The sequence below is a fragment of the Canis aureus genome, chromosome 32 (genome assembly GCF_053574225.1).
Source record: "Canis aureus isolate CA01 chromosome 32, VMU_Caureus_v.1.0, whole genome shotgun sequence".
Classification (NCBI taxonomy): Eukaryota; Metazoa; Chordata; class Mammalia; order Carnivora; family Canidae; genus Canis; species Canis aureus.
The window spans coordinates 43,526,241-43,553,296 of NC_135642.1; the positions used below are offsets into that span (position 1 = coordinate 43,526,241).

Consider the following 27,056-nt stretch of genomic DNA (forward strand, 5'->3'; position numbering starts at 1 on the left):
AGCCTAAGGCGTCACCGGTTCCCTCGGGGTGCCTTGTCTTCTCTAGGACTCCTTTGGGGGGTGTGGCCTAGAGAGCAGAAGGACGGCCACCTCGCTCGCCTTGCGCTGCTCTGGCTGCCTCCAGCCCTAGGCCGGCGCCGGGCACTTGCTGGGAGAGGAGCCCGCAGCACGAGGGTGAAGCTGCGTCTCCCCAGCAGCAGGTGCACGTGCTCTGGCGACCCAGGGTTCTGACCACGCCTGCCCCCGTTTCTCCCTCCCTGTTGGAGGAGCCCCCCCGTAGTTGCTTTTCTGCAGCCTGGAGGTGCGGCAGGGGGAGGAGAGATGCCTGGGCTGGGGTGCAGTGAACAGGGGGAAGCAGAGGCGGGATGTGAGGGTGTGCAGAGGAGCTCGGCTGGCTTTGGTCTCACCTTTGCCAAAGTAGCTGCCTTCACCCTGCCCCTGTGCCCACGGGCTCCTCTGTCCCGCTACGAGCCCTACTGCTCACCCTTGTCTCTCCTGTTTTCCAGGGATCCCATGGCCATGTCCTGGCTGCCTTGAGCCTGTGAGGCCACCCAGCCTCCCACCTGCATCTACAGGGCTCTGCCCCCATCCAGTCCCTGGACCAGCTTCCAAGCCTACCCCTCACCCCAGCCTGGGGGCTCTGCAAGCTTCAGGACTCCGAGGGGCTCAGTAGCAGTCACGGTAGGTGGCATCCTCACTCTGCTCACTCCCTGGCTCCTGGGGATACTCAGCTGGGCTTTCGTGGTCTCTGGAATAAGAAGGAAACCTTTCTGAACTTGGTCTCTGTCAGAATTCCCTTGGTTGCAATGGCAAAAAAAAAAAAAAAAAAAAACCATTTGGATAAAATAAAATTAGCAGCTCACATAACTGAAGGGTTCAGAGGTAGGTTGGGCTTCAGGCAGGGCTTGATCCAGTGGCTCGAACAATGTGACCAGGACCTGTTTCCTGTCTGTATTTCTCTGCTTCTCGTCCTGGGTGATGGCTCTGCTCTTGGGAGCCGTGGCACATGACACGGTCACAGGATGTCCGCCAAGAGTTTCTGAGGCAACATGCTCCCAGGTTAAAATCTGGGGTCAGGGCTGGAGATGAATTCTGCTTTCTTGATGGAACAAACAGAAGTCCTGGGGTTGATCTCTTGGGCCCGATTGGATCCCTGTTTGGATCGTCCTGACCCTTTAACGGGGTCCACAGGTCCTGGAAACCTAAAGGGACTGGGGGTCAGGGCCTGTCCCTCCCCAGCCGTGTGACCAGGAGCGAAGGGAGGGTGTTCCCCAAAGGAAGCTTGGAGTCTAGCTGCAGAAGGAGTCACCCCCGATTGAGGGAAGCAAGTGACAAATGAGCGGTAGAGTTTGTCCGGCTTGGACAGCTGGACGCCAGTCCCAGGTAGATGCCGATGTGCTGCGCGTCCTTGGGCAAATCCCTGCGCCTCCCTGAGCCTCGGTTTCCTGATCTGATGATGACCCCACCGGGCAGGGATGCTTCGAGAGCTACTCGAAATGATCTGTGCGAAGCGCTGGCGTCTGGCAGGTGCTCCGTAAATCCTTGTCCTCGTCTCCTTCCTTTTCCGGGGAGCTGGGAACATCCTATCCTCTTCAAACTTGGAAGGAGCCAGTATTGCCAGTCGGGATCCCCGGAAGGGGGAAGAGCAGGAATGGGGTAGGAATGAGCCCGTGAGTGAGGTCGTGGTCTCAGGGAGCGTAGCCTCGGGCTGGTCCCCGGGTTCACACCACAGAACCTCCCGCCCCGCAGACAAGGTGGCCCCGAGCTGGGCTGCCCAGCCTGGGGTCTGCTGACGGGGTGGACCGTTGTCCCCTCCTCTCCAGAAGCTTTTCCCGCCCCGCCCCAGGCCTCCTCGTCCTCCCTCTGCTCCCCGCCTCTCCCCCTCTGCCTTCAGCCTCAGCCATGTGGTCCTCCCGCCTCCTGTGCCCCTTCTTGCTCTCTGCATCCTCCTTCAGGGCCTGTGTGGGTCCCTCCCTTTCCGGGAGGCCTCTGCTCACTGCCCCGGCCACTGTCTGTCTCCTTGAGTCCTTCCTCGGCTGCACCCTTCCGACAGACGGGGAGGCACGTCCCCGTGAACGCTCTGTGGGTTCCAGCAGCGGTGCCGAAGCGTGTTGCTCTCTTTGCCTTGGCTGCCAGGAAGCAGGTGGCTGGTTTGTGGCCCACGTCTCGTTAGGGCTCAGAGTGCTGCCACGTGGTGGCTCAGTAGCCTTACCTCTGGCCTCCTCTGTCTCATTTTCTCCTTCTGATTTCTTAATTTTCAGCTTGTGCTGTTCTTAGTAGCCTCAGACTCTTTTCGGGGAAGGTGGGGTCTAAATTACAAATAAGCAAGAGTGGCCTGGGTTAAAGCTCTCAGCCGGACGCCGGGCTTTGCCCTTCCCGAAGGCGGCTGGGGTGGGAGTGTCTCCCCCAGAGCCCGGGCTGAGCCTGTCCCCAGGGAGACACGGAGGCCTGACCGTGGCAACCCGGGGGGAAGTGCCCACCCTGCCCTCTGCGGGTCACGAATGACATTGTTCTGCTTCCCGCCCAGCTCCCTCCCCGCTTCTCATCTTATCAGAAGCTAATGAAAGAGGCTGGGAAACCCAATCCTCTGGTAATTAAATTTACTTAACGGGTATTCAAGTGGAGTAATGAGAAGTTTAATGCAGTGATTAGATTTTTCTTTAATTAATTAAAATGAGAACCATGTGTCTTGCCAGCAAACCAACTTGACCCTCTGCTTGAGAGTAGCGGGCAGAGAGGGTAGGGGGCTTGGCGTTGTGGGTGGGGGCGGAGGGGTGGCCGCAGCCCCCTGCCCTGGCGGTCTTGGGAGGAAGCCTAGCTCTGGTGCCCACCCAGGGCGGCCTCGGATGCAGCTCCCCTGAGCTCGGACTAGGCCCGAGTCACCCAGGACTGAGGGATCCAACAGTCCCTGCACCCAGACAGCTGAAAACTGACCCACAACTGGGTTTCAGAGGGGGTTGGGCAAGGGTGGCTGAGAGCAAGGAGCACAAAGCAGGGGTTTCAGGCACTGCGACAGGTGGGGGCATTTGGGGTGTCACGTCTTGTTGCATGCACGGGCCAGTGGACACCTTACCTGCATGCTGAGCCAGACCTGGGTTTAGGGCCGTTGGTGGTCTCTGGGCTAAGGGAGTGAGGGCAGCGGGGTGGAGAATTGAGAAATCAGGGACAATCCGCAAACCCCTTCTCCTGGCCGTGGGGATGCATCCGTGCCAGGACGGCCGTCCTGGCTGTGTTTCTGAAGGCCAGTTAGGGATGCAGGGAGGTGCTTGCTGCCTCGGGCCACTTCTGCTGGGCTGGGGTTGGGGGCCGGGGAAACGGGAATATGGGAATCCCAGCAGAGCTGTGGAGGGTGCAGCATAGGACGGGCCCTGCCAGGGTGCGGGGTGCGCATAACGAGGACCGGAAGGCAGGCCCCTGCCTCTCGAGAGCAGAAGATGTGGTTTGCAAGCGGTGGGCGAGGCTGGGGAGAGTCCCGAGGCAGAAAACCTCCTGTATGGAGCTCTGACCTACCCCACCCCGAGCCCTGATCCCAGTCCTAGACTGAGCCCTGATCCCAGCCTCACTCAGCCCAGCATCGTCAGGGGCTTGCGGGCGGAGTAACAGGGGCTGGGGTGGGCAGGGCAGGAGACCCTACTTGTCCGTCCTCAGCGCCAGCCCTCCTGCTTATCGGCAGGACTGCCCTGCGAGGCCCGCACCAGTCTCTGAAATGGCCAAGATGAGTCACACACGGTCCCTGCCCGCAGGGCTGGCGGGGGGAGTGACAAGCACGCGGGCACTGAGGTCGGAGCTGAGGTGGGGAGGCTGGGGGGGCTGGAGGGGCTGACGCTGGTCGCCACGGAGGAGGATGGTGCGGGGCTGGTGTGGGGGCCGGGTCGCTGGAACCCCCCCGGGTGAGTGACTCTCCTGCAGGAACTGGCTGGCACGACTCGCGTGGGGAGGGCTGGTAGGGCGCCGGCCGGTAGTGTTACCTTACAAGGGAGGCATTTTTATCCCTTGCATCCAGGAGCTCACAGGTGTGCAGGGACCCGCCCGACATTGCCCAGTGGGGGCAGTTCCCGGAGCTCGCGGCCTGCGCACCGCCCTTCAGGGAATGCCCGGGCCCTGGGGGGCAGGAGTCGTCCCCTTCCAACTCCTCCCCCCTCACCTGGCTGGAGCCTGAGGCCTGCGGGGAGCAGAGGGTCCCGGCTGCGTAGGGGACCAGCCCCCGAAGGAAGTCTGCTGCTTTCCCATCCCGCTTGTCCCCTCTCCTGGTTCCACTAGGTTCCTCTTCCCCCCCTCTTCTTGCCTCCCTGAGAAAGCCGGCCCAGAGAACCCACGCAGCCGGCCGCCCACCACTGTCGTGGGCAAAGTGAGGCCGGGACCCTCCCAGATCAGGGGGCTGTGCCTCTCATCCGTCCTTAAGGTTAAAGGGTCTGAATCACGTTACCCCGAACGCAAGCACAGGACTGCGTGGGATGCAAGTCCACACCCCGCAGGCGGCGGCCCCCGGCCCCGGCAGGCCCCCCAGGCGTGTTGACCTCCCCTCTGCAGGTTCCCAGTGCTGGAAGCGCCTTCTCCTTTAAACCCCTCAGCAGTCTGGGGAGGTGTTTATCCAGGTGGCTGGGCCTGGGCCAGAGTCCCCCCGAGAGCCACCCGCTGCGTGCAGAGGCGGAGGGAGCTTGCCTGACACCCTCCTACCCTGGGCCCAGCCACCCCTCCGCCTCAGGCCAGCCTGGCCTCGCCTCTGCTGCTGTCCACCCCCCCCCACGCCCCTCCTCGTCCACTGCCGCCTTCTGGAGCCACAACCGTGACTCTCCCCCGGCCGCCCCGCACTTTCCGCCCCCCACACTACACTAGGCCCTGTTCAAGCTGATTCAGCCCCCGGAGTTCTCCTCCCTATCGCCATCTGCCCAAAACCCCTTCATGTCTCTAGGCTGGGCCCAGACGCCACTTCCTTCATGGAGCCACCCGTGGGCTCACTCTCCAGGCAGAAGTCACCCGCGCTCCCTGCACCATCCCACAGGTGCTCTCCGCCCTGCCCCCTAGGCTCCTGGCCCTCCTGGGTCTGACCTCGAGGCTCCTGGAAGGCAGGGCCGGTGGCCCCCAGGGCCTGGCACACAGTAGGGGTACAAGAGATAGTGGGGGGCGGGCTTCCTTGGGAGGGGTCACACCTCCACAAACCCGTCCCTTTCCTCAGCAGTCCCGGGTCCCTTAGCCCCCTGAGGACACCGGCCCGCAGCCTGCCAGATGCTCTGTAGCAGCCGTGCCTGCTGGGGATGGAGGGCTGCCTTGAGGCCCCAGCAGACCTCCCCGGGCCCAGGTTCGGGGAGCAGGGCAGGAACAAGGCAAGGCCCACCACTGGGGCTCGCAGGAGAGTCTACGGGCCCCAGCGCAGGCCCCTCTGCATGGGCACCCTCGATGGCTCTGCTGATTCCTGGTGGTGTGGCTGAGCCAGTCGTGGAATCTCGCCGTGCCTCAGTTTCCTCCTCTGGTAGATGAGGTGCTGACAAGCCCCTCTGGGGTTGCTCTGAACACAGTGTGAAGCCCATGGCGCAGCCCTGACGTAGACCCACAGCGACTGTGCGCTGTCACCGTGACTCTGGGAGGGGCCTGAAGGTACAGTGTTGAGGGAGTTTCCAGAAGGTGGTGACACATGATGAGGCCCAGAGGCAGAGAAGGACGTGCCCAGAAGAGGGAACCATAGACGAAGATCCAGAGGCAGTTTGGGGACATGCAAGGGATCTGGCTCTGTCTAGACTTAAGAATGGGTCAAGGAGGGGCGTCTGGGGGGCTCAGTCGGCTAAGTGTCTGCCTTCAGCTCAGGTCATGACCTCAGGGTCCTGGGGGCCAGCCCTGAGTCGGGCTCCCTGCTCAGCGGGGAGTCTGCTCCTCCCTCTGCCTCCGCCCCTCCTCATGCTCATGCTGTCTCACCTTGCTCTCTCAAATAAGTAAATAAATCTTTAAAAAAAAAAGGGGGGTCAAGGGGAGGTCCCAGGGCTGTGTCCTGAGGGACCTTGGATGCCACATGGGGGAGTGTAGCCCTATAGCCCGTGAGGGGCCATGGGATGGGGTCTTTTTTTTCTCTTTCTTCTTTTTTAACATTTGCTCATGCAAAGACATTGAAACAGTATAGACGTGTGTCTATACACATGGAAGTTCCCTCTTTGCCCTTAAATCTTGTGCTGCCAAGGCCTCACCATCGTGGGTCTGAGGTGCCTCCTTCCAGAGCTTTTTGCTGCGTTTTACAAACATATGTATTATATATCACTTTTTCTTTAAAGGTTTTAGTTCTTTTTTTTTTAAAAAAAAAAAAAAGGTTTTATTTATTTATTCGCGAGAGACACAGAGACACAGGCCGGGGGAGAGGCAGGCTCCCTGCAGGGAGCCCGATGCGGGACTCGATCCCAGGACCCGGGGATCACGACCTGAGCCAGAGGCAGACACTCAACCCCTGAGCCACCTGGGCGCCCCCTAAAGGTTTTAGTTCTGAGTAATCTCTACACCCAACATGGGGCTTGAACTCACAACCCCGAGATCAAGAGTCACGTGCTCTACCGACTGAGCCACCCGGGTGCCCCGTATATCACTATCTATTTATTTTAAAGATTGTATTTATTTATTCATGAGACACAGAGAGAGAGGCAGAGACACAGGCAGAGGGAGAAGCAGGGGGAGCCCGATGCGGGACTCGATCCCAGGACCCTGGGGTCACGACCTGAGCTGAAAGCAGAGCTTAACCGCTGAGCCCCCCACACGTCCCCTGTATCTCACTTTTTAAAAAAAAAAAAAAGACATGGATTCGTGTCCAGCACATGCGGCTCCCCCTTTCCTTTTCTGGCGTGGGGTGCGCATCTGTCAGGGGCCCCGCACACAGGTCTGTGGTGTCCATTTTATTTTTTTATTTTTTTTAAATTTTTATTTATTTATGATAGTCACACAGAAAGAGAGAGAGAGAGAGAGAGAGAGAGGCAGAGACATAGGCAGAGGGAGAAGCAGGCTCCATGCACCGGGAGCCCGATGTTGGATTCGATCCCGGGACTCCAGGATCGCGCCCTGGGCCAAAGGCAGGCGCCAAACCGCTGCGCCACCCAGGGATCCCTGTGGTGTCCATTTTAATGGTTGCCTAATAGTCCCTTGTTTGGCCAAAGGGTGGTGTGGGTAACGAGTCCTGGGTTGACGGATACTTAGGTCATCTTCAGTTTTTCACTCTTCCGAATAAGGCGCCAGCGGCCGCCCTCGAGTAGACATCTTGCTGACACGCGTGAGCATCTAGGATGGATTTGTAGAGGTGGGGTTGCCTGGCCAAAGGGCATGTTTATCACATTTTGGTAGGTGGCCGCGGCGCTCTTGCAGAAGGTTGGGCCGCCCGCGGAATCTGTGGCTGGCCACGTCCCCCACACCGTCCTCCGCACCCAACTGACCAAGCTTTTTAACTTGAGCTAAGAATCCAGGAGAGCGTCTTGCTGCGGTTTCAACACTCACTTTCCTTCTCCCCAGCGGAGCTGAGCATCTTGTTCGTGGACCATTTGTACTTCCTCCTCCGTGAATTGACTGTTCATATCCTTTGCCCATTTTTCTTTCTTTTCCTTTTTTCCTTATTTCTTGTTGCTACAAAGGAGCTTTTAGTATATTAGGGATTTTCAGACTTCTTTGTCTGTTGGGTGCATTGCACATCTTTTCCCTAGTCTGCTGTTTGTCTTTTTTAACTTGGTTTATGGTCTCTTTGGCCCTAGAGAAGCTTTAGATCTTTATTTAGTCAAATCTGTCAGACTTTTTCTTAGTTTCTGAGTTTCACATCCTGCTTGGCCGGGCTTCCTAGAAGGGTTCTAAGTGGAGGTCAGATGGGTGACTGGGAAAGGTGGCTCTGATGGCCGCTGTGTGCAGGGCGGGCGGAGGGGGACAGCGAGCCGGAGGACGGGGAGCAGCTGAGACCTTTGTCCTGGGTGGGGTTGGGGCAAGACTGGGGAGAAGGTGAGTTTGGGAAATACTCAACGATTGGCTGCCCATAGTGATGGGATGTGACGATGGAAGAGGGAGAGGGAAAGGACTTTGGAGCAATGCCGGGGTGTGCGGCTGGGGGTCTGCAAGGCTCGTGCCACCACCACTGTGAGGTGGGGACAGATTAGGAGGGAAATGCATGCAGGTGCATGCAGGTGCTCCCCCGCGCGGGGACGCGGCATCTGTGAACATATCTATGCACACGGGTACCAGCGGGGTCTGGGGTTGGCCATCTGTACCCGGGGTCTGGGGTTGGCCTTCTGTACCGTGGCTGCACGGAGGGGCCGCGGCACGGACTCTCATCTTCGTGGAGCGTCTGTTCTCCGCCAGGTAGTGTCCGCGGCTCGGCGCACGCGCACTCGGTGACCTCTCCCACCGTAGGAGGTTGTCTTACGGACAAGGACCCAGGCTCTGGTTAAGTAAGTGGCTCAAGGAGGCAGAGCGGTACGAGACAGAAAGGGGATTTTTTTCGACAACTTAGATCTGACCACCCAACAGTATTTTTTAAAAAAATATTTTATTTATTTATTCATGAGAGACACACAGAGAGAGGCAGAGACCCAGGCAGAGGGAGAAGCAGGCTCCTTGCAGGGAGCCCGACGTGGGACTCGATCCCGGGACCCTGAGGTCACAGCCCGGGCGGGAGGCAGACGCTCCACGGCTGAGCCCCCGCCGTCCCTCCCGCCAACACTGTTAGGAGCCTTGCCCTCGCCTCTAACTGACCAACCCCGTTTCGTCGGGGACTCTGAGCGCGAGTGCCGGGACCTTACAAGGCAAGTTACGGCCCCTCTCCGTGCCTCAGTGTCCCCATTCTGAAAACGTAGACGATCCCGGTGCCCACCTCGCAGGGTGCTGGCGGCACTGAAGTGTTAGCGCCCGCGACGCGCTCCGCCCGGGAGGCCGATGGCGACGGCCCAAGGCGACGCCTTCACCTCGGTCTCTGCTCCGTCCTGCCTCCTTCCTCTCGTCTTCTCTTCACCTGTCACTTCGCCCCGTGCCAGCTCTTCCTCTGGTCCCCGCGGGGCCTTCTTTCACCCTGTGCCTGTGAACCTCTGTCCTCGGCGTCAGCCCCCAAGGCCTCGGCAGACCGTGAATTGAAGCGCAGCTGGTGGCAAAGGGCGTCCAGGGATGGGGCAGCCTCCGTGCACCCCCCGCGGATCCGGATCCGGTGTCTGGAACACCCCTTGCTCCCTGGGTGGAGACGGGTGTGCTCTGGGGCCGAGGGCCCAGCTGACCCAGCCCGACCGGCCCCCGGGCCGCAGCCATCGCTGGAGCCCTGAGCCCCGGCCAGCAGCCCGACCCACAGGAAACAAAAGCCGAAAGCCCTGCAAATCCCGGCACGGTTTCCTCCCACGAGCAGATCAGAGCAGATCCTGTGGCTGCGAAGGGTGAGAGCAAGGTGTTCACACTGGGCTCGAACCTCAGGTCTACACCCAGGTAAAGGTTTCCCACCGAAATCATCAGACTCACCACTGCGGATTTCTCGTCGCCGGAACGAGCCGCCGGGTAAATAAATGCTCGTGGTGAAGGATGGAGCCGCCAGCGCTTGTAGGGTTTTGTTCTCAGTTGCCCGGCATCAGGCACACCTGCTTATTAACCCGAAGGACAAGAGAGCCGCCTGAGCCTGCCTGGGGGGCTGGGGGGGGTTACACCCGGGACAGCAGAACCCTGGCCTGTAGGAGACAGGGTCCTTGTGACGGCTTCAGGGAGGCTGGCTCTGTCCCGGGGCTCCTGCACCATCTCTGCCTGCTTCCAGCCCAGCCCCGCCTCCACTCACCCCGCACCCCTGCAGGGCGCCCCTAGGACTCCCAGCCAACCTGGCCGACCAAGGCCAGGTGAGCCTTTGGGCACTGGGGGCGGCCTAGCCACGTCAGCACTCCTCCTCCTCCTCCTCCGACAACGAGGACCACGACCCTCCCCAAGCTCGCCCACGTCCTGCGGGCCTCAAGGACGCTGCACGGCACCCTTTAAGGTTCTCCCCAACGTGGGTACAAGGGAGGCAGTATAACCCACTACTGCCGAACCATCGCTCTCGGAAAAAGTGAGGAACCCCGGGGGCGTTAATAGACACGAGGCCCTCCCCGCAGGTCGCTGCCAGAGCCGGTTGGTGCCTCCAGGGGCTCCCTCTTCTCCCTGTGGTCCCGGGTTGTCCCACAGGAGCGCAGAGCATTGAAGGGGATAATTGCCAAAGTAAAGTGCCCATAATTTCAAAATACAAAGGTGAATTAAGCTTGTGGCCGCTGTCATGGTGGCTCAAGGGCCCTGCTGGACCTCCCTGCCCCAGCTGTCATCCAGGGAGACAAGGAGGGGCCCCGGGCCGAGCGGGGCTAAAGCTCTGAGGGCGCCCTAGCCTTTGTTCAAAGTTCAACTCCAAGCCCTTGAATGTAGGCCGAGGCGCCCGCTGTCCTGGAGGTGTTACCGCTTGCCTCTGCTCGCGCCTCCCTTCTGCAGGGGGGATCATCCTGCTGGCGGATCCTACTACAGGGCTGGAAACTTCCCCCTTTTACTTGTGGATGGAGAACCTGTGAAATTGGGGATTGATGCATTTGTGTCCCCCACTGAAGTGCTAGTGATTTAGGGGCTTCCAAATGGAGCTTAGTTCTCTCCCTCAGAACGTCATGCAAACATGCTCTCCAAGCAAATACAGCAAGGTCATGTGCCCCAGGTGGCCCATGGGGATGCCGGGGGGTGTGCAGGGCCGTGCTGCTCGAACCGGTGCTCTGGGAACTACCGGTGACCTACGGCAGCAAAGGCTCTGTTATTCTTTCTTCCTCTATGGACAGTCTGACCTCGTATTCCGTGTCCAGTGAGGGAAGTGGGGACGGGGGCGGACTCTGGTCCGTACAGTCACGCAGGGACCCAGGCTGGCCGGAACCCCACCATCCTGTAGCCGCCCCACCTGGAACGCGGGGCCTCCTCCAGTCACCGTGGCAAAGAAGAGAAAAAGATGGAATCACACTCTGCTCTTAAATGCCTCGGCCCGGCAATGACACACATCACTTTTGTTCCCAACCCATTGGCCAGAACTTCTCATGCAGCCTCAACTGACTATAAGGGGGACGAGGAGAGGGGACATCCTGCTAGGACAGGAGGGCGTGGAGGAAATGCACCCAGATGTTCAGCGACCAGTAAAATCTTCTCTACAAGGGGTGTTACAGGACCACTGTCAGAGCCAGGGCTTCAGAAGCGCCAAGGCCACGACCTGCTGTCATTCTCTCCACTGGGGTTGGGGAAGCCAGAGTGTCTGGGAGGGCTTGATGAGAGAAGCTTTGGGGAAGAGTCCCTATGGATGAATAAGCCCCATGGCAGGCCCAGGTCCAGGCCTCCACTCACCAAGCTCTAGGTTTGACTCAGCCTCTCCCCTCTTACCCCAATGACTGCTTCGAATACCAAGACCATCCCATAAAATGAGTTTCTCAAGAGGAGAAGCAGGAACGGGAGTGAAGACAAGTTCAGCTTTGGCGGGAGAAAATCCAAGAGAAGACATCAGAAGCTATGTCTTAAGTCCATTTGGGCTGCTCTAACAAAATCCCACAGACTGGGTGGCCAGTAAACAGCAGAGGGTTATTGTCTCCCGGTTCTGGAGGCTGGGAAGTCCAAGACCAAGACGCCGGCAGATTTGGTGTCTAGTGAGGGCCCGTTTCCTAGGTCATCGATGCCATCTTTTCATGGTGTCATCCTATGGCACGAGGGACGGGTCTCTTTGGTAAAGGTGCTAATCTCATTCATGAGATTCATGAGACCTTCATGACCTAAACCCCTCCCCCAAAGCCTCACCTCCAAATACCATTACCTTGGACTTCAGTTTCAACACAGGAATTTGGGGGTGTGGACGGGACATAGACACTCAGTCTATGGCATGTTGGGTATGATGGCCTCCAGCCCAGGAGCATACCCTCACCGTGAGAGAGAGCTAGAAGATCCTGCCTTTCATCCAGGCTTTCATTCCTTCAGCAAATGTGGGTCATGGAATGTACTGATGACTACTGTGGGGTCTGATTCCAGAACAGCTGGGATGGAAGCATGGCTTGGCCCCTTATCAGCGAGGTGACCTAGGGCCAGGTACTTCCCTCTGCCTCAGCTTTCTTCTCTTAACATGAGGGTATTGATAGCATGTATCTGTCTTAGGGGAAGGGTGAGCATTAAATGGGTTAGTATTTGTAAAGTCCTCAGAACAGCGCTGGGCACATGATAAGTACTCTATAAATATTAACTCTCAACACTGCAGCTGCCGTCACCACCACCACCACCACCACCACCACCACCACCACCATCACTCCCATCACCACCACCATCACCACTATCACCACCACCATCATCACCGTCATCACCACCACCCCCACCCCCATCACCACCACCACCACCATCACCACCACCACCACCATCATCTAGTACCAGATGCTGTGCTAGGTATTGGGGGAGTAGACGTCAAGGTCTCTGCTCTCATGGATGATGGGGGAAATGGAAAAAAAGAAAGATGTAAATAATTAAATTAAGATGATAATTGCAAATAGAGATGGTACGAAAACAGTAAATCAGGTACATGAAAAATTAAAACCAGTGAGATACCACCGTGTGTCTCTTGCATTGACGTCTACCAAATTGGCAATATCAAGTGTCGGTAAGGATACGGAACAACGGGGACTCTCCCGTGTTGCTGGTGGGAATGCAAAATGGTACAGCCACTTTAGAAAACAGTTTGGCCAAAAAAAACCAAAAAAACAAAAAAACCACGTTTGGCAGTTTCTTATAAAGTTAAAAATATGTTTACCATAGAACCCAGCAATCCTGCCACTAAGTATTTACCCAAGGGAAGTAACAACTTATGTTCACGTAGAAACCTGTATGTGAATATTTATAGTGGCTTTATTCATAGTCGCCACAAGCTGGAAACAGCCCAAATGCCCTTGAGCCGGTAAACGGATGAACAATTGAATACTACTCAGCAATAAAAAAAGAATGAAACTAGGAACAAAGAAACAACAAAGGTAAATCGCAAATGCATTATATGCTAAGTGAATAAAGCCAGACTCAAAAGGCTACATGGAGATGATTCCCTTCGTCTGACGTTCTGGAAAATGCAAACCTACAGAGACAGGAAATAGATGAGTGGTTGTTAGGGGCTGGGGTGCAGGAAGTTGGCTACAAAGGGACGGCGCGGGGAGACTTTTGATAGAATTGTTCTGTCTTGACTGTGGTCGCGGTTCCACGGCTGCGTGCAGCTGTCAAAACGCACGGAACTGTGTGCTAGAAAGGGTAAATTTTACTCTAGGTAAATTATAGCTCAATTAACCTGCCTGGAAAAAAAGCTCTCGGTGAGATTGTTGAGACAGGGAAATCCGGATGACAGGTAGGTCATTCGGGGTAGTGCGACACGGGGAAGGAGGGCCTCGCGCACACGGAGGGCAGGGGAGGCTTTCCGAGGAGGAGAAGGAGCCTGGCCCGGAGGAGCGGCAGCGTGGCCGCGTGGCCGGGCTTCCACTCTGGGCATACACAGGGCCAGGCAGCCGGGGAGGACGGGGGACAGGGCACAGCAGCTTGTGACCACGTGTAGGAGGAGGACCATGGATGGAGGGGTCAGGGAGCCTCCTACGGGAGGAGTGGTCAGCCAGCCCGCGGGCGCCGATGGTGCAGGGGACCTTCTGGACCTTGCTGGGGCTCTTGCGGCCCGTGGGGAGGGCTCAGACGTCCCGGGTAGGGTAGCCGAGGCCCATCTCACCTGCACTAACCCTCCTGCTCTTCCACTGCAGTGCATGCTGGGACCGCGACCGAGAGGCTGCTGCTCCCCGGGCCCCCAGAGGCAGATCTGTTGGCCTCCCGGCGCCGTCTGACCCAGGTAGGGGGAGAGCAGGGGCTCCCGCCGCCTCCTGCCTCTGCTCAGGGGGGAGGGCTCGGGCAGTGAGGAGCGGATGGGCTGCGGGCGACGGTGTGGGACACAGGTGGCTGTGAAGGCTCCGACCACAGCAGGGCCTCCTGGGGCGCCTGGGGGCACCGAGAGGCCCCAGGACATACAAGGCTGCCACCCCGATCGTCCTGTGGTCTGTTCAGCATCCTTTCCCTAAGCCCTGTGGCTCTGGGAGCTTCTGCATCCATGGGGCTCCCGGTGCCATCACTCCAGCCTTTCTCTGCCGGAGTCGCCGAGCTAGGCTTGCGTGTGTGCTTCCACGAGGGACGGCTCTTACTCCGGAAGGCCCCAGACCCCTGCAGGACTCCCCCAGGGCACAGGTGCTCTTCTGGGCACCAGGACCAGCCCCGCTCACTTTGGATCTACTTGGCATTTCTCTGCTGCTTCGGGGCACCCCGAAGGGTGGAGGCTTTCTGCTCAGGGCCAACAGCCCCCCAGGTGGGATGGACTGTGGGATTGCAGAAAAAATACCGGATGTCCAGTTAAATTAGAGCTCCAGACAGGTAACAATTTTTTTTAGCATAAGTGTATCCCCGATCTTGCATTGGATACAATTTTTGCTAAATCTGACAACTCTAGTGGGACTGAAGCTCCGGTCCCCTCTTTACTTCTGGCAAGTCTCCCTGCTGGGCCCGCCTTGGCCCCCTTGGACCAGCTGGCTCCAGTGCCTGTGATGACTGTCCTGGTGGCCCAGCCTGCTCAGGTCGGAATCAGTGGACATTTCCTGACTCCCCCAGGTCCCACAGGCCAACCCTGGGGCAGAGACCTGGGGGCTCCCTCTGGAGGCTGTTGACAGTGCCCTCAGGGTCCTCCCCCTATGTGGCTCTCTGACAGCAGGGTCATGGGGTGTGGCCAGCTGAGCCTCTGTGCCGTGAACAGAACTGTGAGACAGGTCTGGAGCCGTGAAAAGAACCAAGAATAGAAAATTGTTTCATGAGGTTGGAACCCAGAGTGCTTGGGGTGTGGGGATGGAGGTGGGGGGTAACAGGAATGAGGCAGGGCCAGACAATGGATGGCTTGGGATGCCCTATTTCTGCATCTTTCAAAACTGGGGAGACCAGGGAAGTGTTTTCATGGCAAATGGAATCCTTTTTCTGATCAGTTAGGTAATATGTTCTCCGTATGTCATCTGTCTATATATCTATGTATCTATCAAACAATCCAAAGTATTTGAAGCATGCACTTTGAGTCCTTCCCCTAATCTTTTCCTCCCCAGGACTAAGCGCTGCTAACTAGTTCAGTGTATCTCCCTCCAGACTCTTTTTCTATGCACTTATAAAAATATATTTTTTAAGATTTATTTATTTATTTATGAGAGAGAGAGAGAGAGAGAGAGGCAGAGACACAGGAGGAGGGAGAAGCAGGCTCCATGCACTGAGAGCCGGATGTGGGACTCGATCCCAGGACTCCAGGATCATGCCCTGGGCCAAAGGCAGGTGCTAAACCGCCAAACCACCCAGGGATCCCATAAAAATATTTTAAAAGCAAACACAGGGGCTCATCCTGGTTACACTGCTCTGTCACTTGAGTTTTCACCCGACAACACGTAGTATAGAGCATTGTAGAGCTCTTAGCTGTCCTCTCCTGCCCGTGGCTTGGGGGGCCTTTAAATTAGGCATCCTAAAAAAATAAATAAATAAAAATAAAAAAATTATGCATCCTCGTCAGCCCTGCTGGTGGCCCGTTAGAGCGTTTGGCCGTCCATAAACCTCCCCCAGGGAACCTCCCAGTTGGTGGTCTGTGTGCATGTGTGGTGGGTCCTTCAGGAGTGTTTCTGAAAGTGGGCCGCCTGGGTCGGAGGGTGCACATCTTCCAAGGTGTGATCCGTACGGCCAGGGCAACCTCAACAAGGTAGTGCCCACTTACCACGTGCACGAGGCCTCGTCCCCTCCTCCTTGCCAGCCGTGGGCATTAGCAGTAACGGAAATCTCTGCTGATGAGTTAGGGGAAAATGGCTTTTCTTTTGCATTTCTTTGATTGTGAATGAGGTCGGGCACGACTGGGTATGTTTGTTGGCCACTTCCATTTCTTCGTTTGCGAATTGCCTGTTGACGTCATGTCCTCAGCTCATTGTGCTACTCATCTGTCCATGCATTCAGCAGGCGTTTATTGAGCACTTATTATGTGTCAAGCACCCTTTTGGTCGGGGACCTAACAGTGAGCAAAACTGAGAAAAAGACCTGCTCCTTGGAACTAACGCGCTAGCGGAGGAGAGATGGCCAAGAAAAACAGATAAATGAGTGAAATTTGGTGTGTGCATTGAGTGTTAAGTTTAAAGGAGGAAAAAATACAGCAGGGCAGGGATGGGAGCGGCTGGGACATGGGGAGTGAGAGAGGGTGGGAGGTACGGCCAGAGGGGGATCCAGAGCAGATCACACGGCCGCCCCGAAGACTTGGCTTTTACTCAGGACGAAGCAGGGAGCCGTGGAAGGTTCTGAATATGACATGATGTGATCTGAATTTCATTTGAATCCGATCCCTCTGGCTGCTGTGAAGGGGGCCAGGGAAGCAGGGAGATCAGTCAGGAGGCTGTTGTAACGATCTAGGGAAGAGACAGTGGGGGCCGGGAGTGGGGGGGCTTGATGGAGGTGGGGGAGGCGGATGGAGTCTGGGTGCGTGCTCATGGTAGAGCCAGTGGGACTTGCTGACAGATTGGGTGAGGCGGAGTGTGCGTGTGAGACGGAGAGGGAGCCAAGGATTACTGCCTTAGTCATCTCGGGCGGCCATAACCAAACACCATGGGCTTGGGGGCTTGAACAACACACGTGTATTCCTCACACTTCTGGAGACCGAGAAGTCTAAGATCAAGGTGCTGACAGACTCAGCTCTTGGGGACGACCCCCCACTTGGCTTGCAGACCAAGCCACCGTCTCACCTGGGCTCCCATGACCTCTTCCTTAGTCTGCCTGCCTGCAGAGAACCCAGAAGTCTTCCTCTTCTTTGAAGGACACTAATCCCATCAAGAGGCCCTACTCGACCTCATCTAATCCTATTTACCTCCCAAAGGCCCCACCTCCAAGTACCACATTAGAGGTTAGGGCTTCAGCTTATGAATTTTGAGGGGCACAAACATTCAGTCTGTAACAATGACTCCAAGGGTTTGGGCCCAAGTCGCTGCCATCAACGGAGACTGGACAGAGGAGTGAGTTTGGTGGTGCAGGGAAGGAGAAGGCTTCATCTGTGGGCGGCAGGCCTGCCGACCTAATGTGTGGGGCCCGGAGCAAAGTGAAAATGGGTGACACTTTGTTTATTTTTATTTTTTTTAAAGATTTTATTTATTTATTCATGAGAGACACAGAGAGAGAGGCAGAGACACAGGCAGAGGGAGAAGCAGGCTCCATGCAGGGACCCCGACGTGGGACTCGATCCCGGGTCTCCAGGGTCAGGCCTTGGACGGAAGGTAGCGCTAAACCGCTGAGCCACCCGGGCCTCCCGACACACTTTGTTTAAAAAAATCATTAAGAATTGCAAAGTGGGAACAGTAGAGCATTAAACCAAAAGCATTAGACGACACTCAGGGGCCTTGTGTGACTGCCCAGGTGGCACACCTGTGAGCAGGCCCTGGCTGGGCACATGCCAAGCGTGACATGCCAGTAGACGTCCAAGAAGTGTGGAGGGACAGTTGGATGTGTGAGGCTGGAGTCTGGGGGAGAGGTCTGGGCTGGAGATACAAGCCCAGGATTATCAGCCTAAAGGTAGTAGTTTAAGCCTTGAGATTGATTGAGAGCATCAAGGGAGTGAATATACGTAGAAAAGAAGCACCAGAGGCTTGTCCCTGGGGCCTCCCCAGTTAGGAGTTGGGAGCTGAGGAGGAACAGGAAAGGTGAGTAAGAAAGAGCAACCAGGAGGCCGAGGAAAACCAGGCAGGTGTGAGGTCCTGGAAGCCAAGGGCAAGACCTGCTTCAGGCCTGAGGTGGGATGAGAGGCGGAGGGAACATTGATCTTGCATTAGCTGCGGGAGATCGCAGATGACCTTGGTTTCAGGGGTGGGGGCGGAGCGGATGTGTGAAATGCAACTCATTGACTTGCAAGAACAAACTGATTTATGAGAGGTTAAGGGGTTTAACCCTTTATCTGTCATATGTGGCAAATAGCTTTTCACGTTTTTTTTTTTTTTTTTTTTTTTTTTTTTGTCATTCACACTTACAGAGCTTTTCTTAACCTCCTTAAATGTTCAAAACTGTCCCGCGGTCAGGTTTGCCACTCTTGTCCTTTACGGTTTCTGGCCTTTCCCAACTGCAAAGTATTGAAAATGTTGTCTTGCGTTACTTTCTGGTTGTTTATGATATTTTAAAACATGTAGCTCTGTAGTTCATTTGGAACGTTGTTACGTATGTGGCTTGAGGTGGGGATCAAAGTAGTTTTCCCCAGACGACCGGCCAGTTGCTTTGATGCTTCACGGAGTAAACTTTCCTCCCTGCTCTGCAGCTCCGTCCGTCCGTCCGTCCGTTGCCATCGTTTGATCCCACTGATCTGTGCCTGGGGAGACGTTTGGGAAGTGGAGAGAATGGAGGCTCAGTCGTCGACGGGGGTGGAGTGTGTGTGTGGGGGGGGTTGGAGTGGAGGCTGACACAGATGCCTTCGGGGGTAGCGGGGAGAGGCAGAGGGAAGTCAGGGAGGACGGGGCTCTCCAGTCCCGAGGGCCTCCTGTGTGCCCTCGCGGTCCTGCGGGGGTGGTACTCTGTATATCCATTTGCAGATGCGGAAACTGAGGCCCTGAGAGTTGTCGTCACATGTCCAAAGGCATCAGCTCTTAGGAGGTGGAGCTGAGACCGGGAGGCAGCGGGCTCCCTGCAGCCATGCCTGCGCTCTGTCCACGCAGGTGAAAGGAGAGGCGGAGGGGAGCGGCTTCCAGGGAGGCTGGAAGGGCTCCAGGCATAAAATACACCCCTCCACCCCGCTCTGCTTCCCTGTCTGCCATTTGGCTGGGTCTTGAAGGTTTTCCCATTTTGAAGAGGAACCTGTTAAAACCAGAATACTCCTGGCAGGGAATCACACGTTAAGTTTACAGCTAACATCTTAATTATCAGTTAACACCTCTGCAGGGATTAGCTGACAGCCAGCTGAGGACACGGAATGGGGGCCGGGTGTGATGTGTATCTGGGCTGGGAAAGGCCAGGCAGGGGGAAGGGTGACAGAGGAGGAGGCAGGTACCTAGCAATTCACAGCTTTCTTCGGGGCCCTGGGAAAGAGAGCGGGGTGGAGCTGGAGCCAGGTTTAGGGGGGCGCGGGTGGGGGGTGGGGGCAGCTCCTCTGTGGATGCCTGGCTCGAGGGGGAGCTGACATCTATTAGATACTTGTTGTGTCCTGGGATCAGAGGAGGCTTGTCACATTCTCAGCCCTGGCCTCGAGGTCAGGAAATCAGCCACCCATTAGCTGCCACACCAGTTGCCAGCAGGCACTCAAGGCTGGAACTTGTCTCTGACACCCACAGACCGAATCTGTCACCTAGCCCTGAGGAGTAGTGGTAGGAGAGAGGCTGAGGTGTTTGGAGTCTCTTCTAGCTTTTTGAGGGCCAGTCTACCCTGCCAGGGTCAGGGCTATGTGTGTGACCAGGGTCAGTGCTCAGGATGTGACAAGGCTCAGGGCTCAGAGGGTGAACAAGGTCAGTCTCAGAGTGTGAGCAGGGTCAGGACTCTGTTGAGTGACCAGGATCAGGGCTCAGTGTATGGCCAGGCTCGGGGCTCAGTGTGTGTCCAGGGTCGGGGCTCAGTGTGTGATCAGGGTCGGGGCTCAGTGTGTGATCAGGGTCGGGGCTCAGTGTGTGATCAGGGTCGGGGCTCAGTGTGTGTCCAGGGTCGGGGCTCAGTGTGTGACCAGGGTCGGGGCTCAGTGTGTGACCAGGGTCGGGGCTCAGTGTGTGATCAGGCTCGGGGCTCAGTGTGTGACCAGGGTCGGGGCTCAGTGTGTGATCAGGCTCGGGGCTCAGTGTGTGACCAGGGTCGGGGCTCAGTGTGTGATCAGGCTCGGGGCTCAGTGTGTGACCAGGCTCGGGGCTCAGTGTGTGACCAGGGTCGGGGCTCAGTGTGTGATCAGGGTCGGGGCTCAGTGTGTGACCAGGGTCGGGGCTCAGTGTGTGATCAGGGTCGGGGCTCAGTGTGTGTCCAGGGTCGGGGCTCAGTGTGTGATCAGGGTCGGGGCTCAGTGTGTGATCAGGGTCGGGGCTCAGTGTGTGACCAGGGTCGGGGCTCAGTGTGTGACCAGGGTCGGGGCTCAGTGTGTGATCAGGGTCGGGGCTCAGTGTGTGATCAGGGTCGGGGCTCAGTGTGTGATCAGGGTCGGGGCTCAGTGTGTGACCAGGGTCGGGGCTCAGTGTGTGACCAGGGTCGGGGCTCAGTGTGTGTCCAGGGTCGGGGCTAAGCGTGTGTCCAGGGTCGGGGCTAAGCGTGTGTCCAGGCTCGGGGCTCAGTGTGTGACCAGGGTCGGGGCTCAGTGTGTGACCAGGCTCGGGGCTCAGTGTGTGACCAGGCTCAGGGCTCAGTATGTGATCAGGGTCGGGGCTCAGTGTGTGATCAGGGTCGGGGCTCAGTGTGTGACCAGTGTCGGGGCTCAGTGTGTGATCAGGCTCGGGGCTCAGTGTGTGTCCAGGGTCGGGGCTCAGTGTGTGACCAGGGTCGGGGCTCAGTGTGTGACCAGGGTCGGGGCTAAGCGTGTGTCCAGGGTCGGGGCTCAGTGTGTGTCCAGGCTCAGGGCTCAGTGTGTGATCAGGCTCGGGGCTCAGTGTGTGATCAGGGTCGGGGCTCAGTGTGTCCAGGCTCAGGGCTCAGTGTGTGACCAGGCTCAGGGCTCAGTGTGTGATCAGGCTCGGGGCTCAGTGTGTGTCCAGGGTCAGGGCTCAGTGTGTGTCCAGGCTCAGGGCTCAGTGTGTGTCCAGGCTCAGGGCTCAGTGTGTGACCAGGCTCAGGGCTCAGTATGTGATCAGGGTCGGGGCTCAGTGTGTGATCAGGGTCGGGGCTCAGTGTGTCCAGGCTCAGGGCTCAGTGTGTGACCAGGCTCGGGGCTCAGTGTGTGATCAGGGTCGGGGCTCAGTGTGTGACCAGGATCGGGGCTCAGTGTGTGTCCAGTGTTGGGGCTCAGTGTGTGACCAGGATCAGGGCTCAGTGAGTAGCCAGGATCGGGGCTCAGTATGTGACCAGGATCAGGGCTCAGTGTGTGTCCAGGGTCGGGGCTCAGTGAGTAGCCAGGATCGGGGCTCAGCGTGTGTCCAGGGTCGGGGCTCAGCGTGTGTCCAGGGTCGGGGCTCAGTGTGTGACCAGGCTCAGGGCTCAGTGTGTGATCAGGGTCGGGGCTCAGTGTGTGACCAGGATCGGGGCTCAGTATGTGTCCAGGGTCGGGGCTAAGCGTGTGTCCAGGGTCGGGGCTCAGTGTGTGTCCAGGCTCAGGGCTCAGTGTGTGACCAGGCTCAGGGCTCAGTGTGTGATCAGGGTCGGGGCTCAGTGTGTGACCAGGATCGGGGCTCAGTGTGTGTCCAGTGTTGGGGCTCAGTGTGTGACCAGGATCAGGGCTCAGTGAGTAGCCAGGATCTGGGCTCAGTGTGTGACCAGGATCAGGGCTCAGTGTGTGTCCAGGGTCGGGGCTCAGTGAGTAGCCAGGATCGGGGCTAAGCGTGTGTCCAGGGTCGGGGCTCAGCGTGTGTCCAGGGTCGGGGCTCAGTGTGTGACCAGGAGGGGTCAGATGGAGGAGGCCTCCTGGGCCGCACAGAGACCTCAGAATTTATTCCCAAGCGGTCATTTCCGCTTGTTTAGTCCTCGGCCGTGCAGAGCCATCGCAGGGAAGCGTGTTCGTCGAGCACGAGTTCCTGGGCACCTGGTCTTCTGGACCCAGAGCCGTGGCTGTGAACCAAATAGAAAACCACCCCCTGCTTCCGGCGGCTGATGGGAACCAAGGGGCCGGCTCTGGTGCCCCTTCCCCAGGCCATCTCCGCAGACACAGGGGCTCATGGGGCAGGTTCTGGAAACCTGCTGTCCTTATGGGGCCCGAAGGAGCTGCTGACGGAAGGTTCTGGGAGGGAGGATGGCTGAGTCCAAGAGGAGGCGAGCAGAAGAGACCTCTCAGGAGAGGAGACCCCACCCCCTGAGGCCCACCCTCCAGGGCAGAGAAGGGGGTTAGGCCCTCGCAGGTGTGGTGGCCGGCCGTCCCGTTCTGCTCAGGACTGTCCCACCGTAGCTGTGTCAGCCCCCGGATGGCCCGTCACGCCCCCCGAAGGCCCCTCTGTCCCCGAACCCCGGACTCTGCCCCTGGCCGGCCCGGAGCGGCCGGTCGCTTGGACGGGGTCTAGGCCTTGGTGCCGGCCGCGCCTGGGCTCTGGGAAGCAGCTGTGGGCCGGCTGGGGTGCTGCTGGAGGGGCGAGGGGCGAGGGGCGAGGCGTCCGTGCCGTGGCTGCCCGAGGCGGGAGGCCAGATCCAGCAGGCGGACTCGGGTCTGGGGCACCCGGCCGGGCCGTGCTGGCGAGGGAGTGGCCACCGGCTGCCCCGGGCGGGAGGCCTGGCTCCTCTGCTGATCGGCCTGCAGCTCGCTGTGTGGCCCCGGGGACAGGCGGCCCCGAAACTGGACCTTCGCGGCTTCCGCTGAGACTCGGCTGGGACTCGGGCCAGAGCCCCTGAGGGGGGTTTGGAAAGCACAAAACGTGGCACAAAAGGGGGGTCAGCGTGCTGCTTTGGGCACAGCGGTGGCTCTAGGGCCTGCCCACGGGTGCCGGCTCTGGGCCTGCAGAGGGGCCTCGGGGCGGCCACCTCTCGGTTCTCGGGGGAGTCACCCATGTGTCAGCTGCGGGACAGGAATTGGAGGCCGCGGCCGGGGATGTGGCCTGTGGATGTGTTGGTTCCATTTCAAACACGCTGGTTCCTTAACACCGAGATCTAATTCTCGTACCCTGAGACCCACCACTTTAAAGTGTGCAGCTCAGTCCTTTTTTAGCACATTCACAGGAGTGTACGATGGTCGCTGTTCTAATTTCAGAGCGTTTCCAGCCCTCGGAGACGGAGCCCTGTGCCCATCTCCGCTCTCCAGCCCCCAGGCCCCGCAGCCACGGCTCCCGCTCCGCTCCCTGTGTCTGGGCTGGCCTCGTCCGCGTTTCTTAGCCTTGGAGTCCCGCGCCACGTAGCCTGCTGGGCCTGGCCACCCAAGGGGACGTTTGCAGAGCTCATCCGCGTTGTGACGGGCCCCGCAGTCCTTCTCGTGGCCCAACCGTATCCGTGCTACGGAGAGACCGCGTTTTCTGTTACGCGTTCATTTGCGGGCATTGGGATTCTCTCCTCTTTTTGGCGATTAGGAATGACGCGTTTGTGCGACGGTCCTTGTGGGAACGTGCGTCCTGTCGTCTTGCATCTACCCCGGGGCTGGGACGGCTGGGCTGTGAGGTGTCTGCGTCTCTGCCTCACTCAGGGCCTGTGCCCTCCACTTCCCAGGTCCTGCCACTCCTGATGGCGTCACGGCGCCCCTCCGGTCCCTGTCATCTCCTCTCTGGCCCCTGTAGACCTCCTAAGTATTCAGCCTTTGATTACAGAACAGTGGTGGAGGGAAATGTCGGGGCTGTAGGAGACTGAGAAGCCTCCTGACCCGGGGAGGCGTCCTGGAGGGCTTCCTGGAGGAGATGCCACCTGCCTTACTTAGGCCCAGTGGACATTTTTTAGGGCAGAAAGAGTGAGGGAGGGTCTTTCCCGGCCTGGTGGGCAGGCGCTGGGAGGCCAGGGGGGGCTCCAGGGCCCAGCCGAGGTGTCCTCTGTCCCGTCCTCTGGTGCTCACCTTCCCTCCACCTTCAGCCTTGGTCTCTGCCATTTGTTCAGGGAACTTCAGGCAGCTTGAGAGAAGGGGAAGATGAGGGAGTGAGGGCAGCCGACGGCCTCTGCAGAGAGACCCCAAGCAGGGTGGGCCCAAGGATGGGGGCTTGGGTGCTGGGGGCACAGTCCGAGGACCTAGGGCAGAGGGCACCATGGGCCAAGCCACCTCACGTCCCCAAATGGCATCTGCTTGTCCCTCCTCCGGGGCCAGTGAGAGGCGGGATGGGCTGGACCAGGCCCGCACAGAGGCAGGGCAAGGGCCCGCACCCGGAGCCGCGCGTCCTCCCGGGCTTCTGCTCCGCTACCTAATGGGTAATTATACCCTGACGTGCACGGAGGCAAAGAAGGGATTTTCTCTGAAGCAAATTCTCCCGTGAAATATTCAGGCCACGCTGGGCTTCACTTCCCAGCCGCCTAATCGCTGCTGCTTGGCTTGGCCGCAGCGTGAGAGGCCACATGTGCCTGGAAGGCCACATGGGGCTTTTTATTTCCTTCTCAACAGGGAGAGGTTTCCACGGGCTGGAAGAGCCTTGGCTTTGGGCCTGAGATGCTGCACGCGTGTGCGCGCGCGTGCTGGGGGGTGCTTGCTGCTTCTAGCCTGTGCACACTGCTGTATGAACTTGGCCGCGTGTGCACGTGGTGCTGCGTGTGCCGATGCCCCGGCACCTACAGGCCAGTTCGCAGCCCCCCGGCTTGTCTCTGAAGGGCCTTCCCCGCTCCGCCCCGCGTCTGTGATTCTGGGCGGCAGGGCCGTGCGACACCCTCTCGGGCGTGAGTCCTGCCCGTGACCGCACGGCACGCGGGCTTCTGGAGGCCTGGGGGTCCTCACAGGCTCGGGCTCAGGGACGCACATGGCCCTGGCCCGCCGTGCACTGGACTCAGGCTCTGCCTCTCTTCTGACGTGAGGGTTCGTTTGTTTGCCGGCAAGTCTTAAGGACTTGATGTGGGGCTGGGAGGGCGGGACGATGTCTGGCCCTGTCGGTGCCCCCAGCCCCTGGCTACCCCACTGGTCTCGTGCAGCCCAGAAGAGCCTGGCCTCTGCACAGAGGGTGTGAGGGTGTTGCCACTGGATCGTGCTTTTGCAGTCGGTTGCCTCTTCCACGCTGCGCGGTAGGCAGGGCTGGAGCTGTCGTACCCGTCCGGCCGAGGAGGAAACTGAGGTCCAGAGAGGCAGAGGCCTGCTGAGGTCTCTGGGTGAAGCAGGCTGTGAGCGGGAGCGCCGGCTCCGCCTCCCCTGGCGGGGGGCCCTGCCCCTGGGAGAGGTGGCCCCAGCGCCCCTGTCCTCTCCGCAGCAGCACCGGGGGTGCCGGAGGCGGTGGGCGTGATGCCCGTCGCTGGTATTTCCTCCCGTGGCGGTAATTAGCAGCTGCCCAGGCGGAGGTCCGGGCACACTTCGCAGTGTCGGCCTGTTACCGTCACCCTGACAAGGCCGACGGGGGACTGGCCTTAGGGGAGAAGGAGAGGCGGACGCCGAGCCCAAGGCCCGCAGCTCTGCCCCGCTCCCCTGGGACGTGCCCTTGAGCGTGGCCCTCTAGAGCGGCCCCTTGGCCCGTGTCCCCCTGGGGGCTCGCTTCCCCCTCGGCTCCCCGGCCCCTCGGCCCTCCGCTCGGCTCCGCTGGCTTCCACTGGAGAGCGGCCTCCGCAGCCCCGGGAGCCTCGGGCCCTGTCCCAGCCGGACCTGCGTACCCCTGGGGGCCCAGGCGGCACCTCATCCGTGAGCTCTTTCAAACAGGGGGGCCAAGAGGAGCCCTGGAGACCCCTGGAGTCTCCTTGTCCACCCCTTCGGGCCTCCCCTCCTCCCTCCCCTCCACCTCCCTCCCCTAGATCTCTTTAGATCCTTTGGCTCCTTGAGCAGCAGAAGCCAAGCCGGCTGTCATCCGGGGACTTCCCCGCCCTTGCCATCTCCCCAGCTCCCTCGCTGCCAGCCCGCCAGGCTGCAGGCCTCACCTAACGGGAAAACAGGCGACGGCGCTAAAGCGGCCGCTCTTGTTTCTCGAGTGTTTATCCTGTGGTAGGTTCTGTTAAAAGCCTCTTAACAGCAATCCGGTCCTCAAAACAACCCTACGTGGTAAATACACGGATCATCCCCATTCTCCAGGTGAGGAACTGAGGTGCAAGGAAGCTGAGTGCACCCAGCCCCGCTGTCGCCCGCCAAGCCATTGCCTCCACCTGCCTCCCTCCCCCTGGGCTCCCAGGACAGGTGGGGGTCACGCCTTGCCTGACCCCCCGCCCAGTGCCCGGCCCACAGCGGGCGCCCGATGGGCCAGCGAGGGTAGTGGCAGCGACAGCAGATGACTCCCCTCCCTGGAGCTGCGTGCACCGCGGCGGGGGTCTCGCGCCCCACATCCTGCAGGAGGCCCCGCTCTGCCTGTGAGCGCCCCGACGCGCCGAGAGGCCGCGCTGCCTGCCGGGCCGCACTCCCCCGGGCCCGGCCGCCGCAGGGGTGATCGGAGCTGGGTCTCAGCTCTTCCCGGGACTTGGCGAGGGTCCCCACACATTCCCATCACTTCCTCTTCTGTTGGACGGGCCCTGGCGGCTGCTGCGCGCTCGGTGCCCGGCCCCGCGGAGGGCCTTCGGCTCGCTGAGGTGACCAGGCCACCGGGCACGCGGCCTAGGTGGCACGGGAGCAGCGGGCGGGGTAACACTCGCCCGGGGACAAGTACCAGGGCAGCGTGTGGGGCTGGGCAGGGTGGGGGAGGAAGGCGGGAAGGGGAGGAGCGATTTTCAGGCTGAGGGAGAGGGAAGGGCATCACACGCAGAGGGAACAGCCTGTGCAAAGCTCAGAGTCTGAGGGAGCACGTCGGGCTTGGGACGGGGCGAGTTCAGTGACAAAATACGCGGTGGGTGGGCCTGCTTGAGGCGGGGCGGGCTGGCTGGGGCCGTTGGGCGGATGTGCACCCCCCCCCCAGAGGGGCCCGTGAGGACCATTCAGCGCATCTTCCCTGCCCCATGTAGGGGGACGTGTGCGAGGCCAGTGTCCGCGGTCGGGTGGCGGTGCTGGTCCCCAGCCTGCTCACTGAGCCAGCCGCGGAGAGGCCCGTGCGAGGACCAAGGGTGCCCTGACCACGCTCGCTGGAGGCATCTTGGGCTCGGGAGCCAGACACACCTGGACCGGGGCTGCACGCATCTGTGCCTCGCCTCCCGGCCGTCAGAGCTCCCAGCCCCTCCGTGAGCCCCTCCGACGGGGTCACCCCAGTAGGAGCGGGGAGACCAAGTCCCCAGAGTGGTGGGGTCCCGCACGGGCTCACGCACAAGCAGCGGGTGAGGCGGGCTGCTTCCCGCCCTTCGGAGGGGTTTTGGGGTCGTCGGCAGGGATGAGACCCTAGCTCTCGGGGTCTGGAGCAGGGAGCTATGGAGAAGTGCAGGGCTCAGCGAGGGCAGAGGTCAGGCGAGGA

General features: G+C 59.3%; 1 protein-coding gene across 3 annotated transcripts in view; it reads left to right on the plus strand.

Moving 5' to 3' along the window:
• The first annotated feature begins 545 nt into the window (after positions 1 to 545).
• Positions 546 to 27,056, plus strand: part of LINGO1 (leucine rich repeat and Ig domain containing 1) — a 70,627-nt gene continuing 44,116 nt past the window's right edge. The window contains exons 1-2 of one of the 3 annotated variants that reach the window (XM_077881981.1): positions 546 to 681; positions 13,728 to 13,813. The gene's annotated coding sequence lies outside the window, so the exon portion shown is untranslated. Of the gene's footprint in view, positions 682 to 13,727; positions 13,814 to 27,056 lie in introns of those variants that run through there. The other 2 variants (XM_077881982.1, XM_077881978.1) reach the window with 2 other exon arrangements.